This window comes from Limulus polyphemus, unplaced genomic scaffold (assembly GCF_000517525.1).
Source record: "Limulus polyphemus unplaced genomic scaffold, Limulus_polyphemus-2.1.2 Scaffold518, whole genome shotgun sequence".
In the NCBI taxonomy this organism is placed as follows: Eukaryota; Metazoa; Arthropoda; class Merostomata; order Xiphosura; family Limulidae; genus Limulus; species Limulus polyphemus.
The window spans coordinates 426,702-429,629 of NW_013666128.1; the positions used below are offsets into that span (position 1 = coordinate 426,702).

Sequence of the window (2,928 nt, forward strand, 5' to 3'; positions counted from 1 at the left end):
GGGCGAGCATGTTTGGTGTGACAGGGATTCGAACCCACGACCCTCAACCACCTGGCCATGCCGGGCCATACAATAGTCAAACTCGATTGTTGTTCTATACTCCAATATTCTGTGTGCTACATATAGTTTGGAAAAAATCATTAGGTGTCGTAAAGGGTATGAGAGAAATATCTAAAAAAATTAAATGTTGTTATATGAAGGGGTTTTTGTAGTAAAGAAAAGGATGTTTTTAGTAAAGTACGGATTATATAGTAAAACTTTGAGTTCACAGTTACACGTAAATGAAAATAAATAGTGATGTACCTCTGTTGATGATCAGAAATAATGATATACCTCTTTTGGTGATGAGAAATAATGATATATCTCTGTTGGTGATGAGAAATAATGATATATCTCTATTGATGATCAGAAATAATGATATTCTTCTGTTGATCATAAGAAATAATGATATATCTCTATTGATGATCAGAAATAATGATATTCTTCTGTTGAACATAAGAATTAATGATATATCTCTATTGATGATCAGAAATAATGATATTCTTCTGTTGATGATCAGAAATAATGATATACCTCTATTGATAATAAGAAATAATGATATACCTCTGTTGGTGATGAGAAATAATGATATACCTCTATTGATGATCAGAAATAATGATATACCTTTATTGATAATAAGAAATAATGATATACCTCTGTTGGTGATGAGAAATAATGATATACCTCTGTTGATGATCAGAAATAATGATATACCTTTATTGATAATAAGAAATAATGATATACCTCTGTTGGTGATGAGAAATAATGATATATCTCTATTGATGATCAGAAATAATGATATTCTTCTGTTGATCATAAGAAATAATGATATACCTATATTAATTATCAGAAATAGTGATATACTTCTGTATATATTCCAGGTATGAGTTAACAAGAAAAGGGTGAAATACCAGGTGTCCGGAATATATATTAACCAAATTATTAAAATGTGTGAACATAATCTCGGACATATACATGTCTATGTAATAACATATGGCGCATTATAAAACTACAAGGAAAAAAAAAAACATTGCCTCGAAACATTTGTATCATACGGTTTTTGACGCCATTATAAAATCAAAACGTATATAAAATGTTCTTGTCGTTGTTTGGTGAATGAAAAGTTAATAGTACCTACAGATTAGTAGTGTCCTGACAGTTATTTTTTATAGATAGCTGCTGTACTGTATAATTTCTACAGTAACCAAAGGTTCACAGAACAGGTTACTTACAATCGAACCTCTTTACAGTTGATCTCTACAAAAAAATAACTACATAACAAGTCAACTACAAAGTTTCCCCCATTTGATTTACACCGTGTAATATGGACGTTAATACATGTAGACATTGCACAGTTTATGGCTACCAAAAACAAAAGTTATTATACCATCTGCACAGTTGATTGCTACCAAACAACAAGATAACAAATCAGTTAAGGTTTTATCTACCCAAAGAACTGACAACACGTGTGCTAACTAAAGAAACCTCCCCTCTTCCACGGTTATTCGGCGGGATGTAATTAAGTTGCAGAATCATACATCATATTACTTAATAAAATATTGTCATTTCCTCATAAAATTTAAACATGTTACATTCCCGCGTACGCAGAAGGGCGTATATGTCAACAATTTAATTAGGAAGAAAAATAACGCAGAGCACACTTCAGGTTGATACCATCACCGAGGCTTGGCTTACTGACTGGAGTTTTCTGATTCCCAAACACCCTTCAAGGAAAAGCTTTCATTCTGAGAAGATTCTGATCCTTATCCTGAATAAGCGTGCTACATATCAGACGGTTTAAACTCACGAGCGATGGGAGGATATCCGCCCTCTTCTCTAAGGAAAGAGAGAGAGAGAGAGATCTGTAGGGTTACCTGCCCATTCAAGTATGGCCTACATTAAAGTTTTCTAAGTATAAACCTCGCCCTTCAATTGTCGACTTATTGTCCGTGATCAACCCGGCTTGGAATTCTCACGGACAACGAAGCTTTAGGGCACAATATAAATGATGAGCTCTGAAGTTAGAACATCCATCCCTCGGTAATAACACCCTTTGGAAAAACAGGCGTTTCTGTTTACAAGTTAGGTGATATCAACAGCCAATAGGTGTCTCTACAGGCATTATATAATCACGGATGGTTCCTTTTAAGGCTAACTAATCTTTTGGGTGGACTTCCAAACTTAAAATTGTAGGGGTGAAAAGGCACTCCACAAAAGTGAATAACCTAATATGAAAAAAAAAAAAAAAATCAGTCAACGCGAGTGTTTTTATATTGTATTTGTACTTTGTAGTTATGGCAAGGCGGCTAATGTTATATCCTGCTGTTCCTAATTTTGAACTGCTGAGCAGTGGAAAGGCAGTCTTCTATTGTATTTGTACTTTGTAGTTATGGCACGGCGGTTAAGGTTATATCCTGCCGTTCCTAATTTTGAACTGCTGAGCAGTGGAAAGGCAGTCTTCTATTGTATTTGTACTTTGTAGTTATGGCACGGCGGTTAAGGTTATATCCTGCCGTTCCTAATTTTGAACTGCTGAGCAGTGGAAAGGCAGTTAGTCAGAAATATTCTCTCACCCACCATCCATATCAAAGTTCACTCTTATAACGAACACACAGCCTAAATTATGGGGAAAATTTTGTGGCATCACACAGATTCGAATCCAGAGTTCTACCATAGGGCTAACTCACGTTATCAAGAACGTCTGAGCACTACACCGTTGCTTTCCTATTAATTGTAATTTGAATCCCTAGTTCTTATACATCAAATATTTATAAAATATGTAAATACAAGTTCTTTATTGTTATTTCTTCCTGTGTAACTACCCGGTATGGCCAAGTGATTAGGGTTCTTGACTCGCAATCTGAGGGTTGCGGGTTCGATTACCCGTCT

The 2,928-nt window shown here is 34.9% G+C and overlaps 1 protein-coding gene across 1 annotated transcript in view; it reads right to left on the bottom strand.

The window, feature by feature from the left end:
- LOC106458804 (protein Wnt-5b-like) overlaps positions 1–2,928 on the bottom strand; it is an 80,957-nt gene that overhangs the window by 46,403 nt on the left and 31,626 nt on the right. The window lies entirely within an intron of this gene.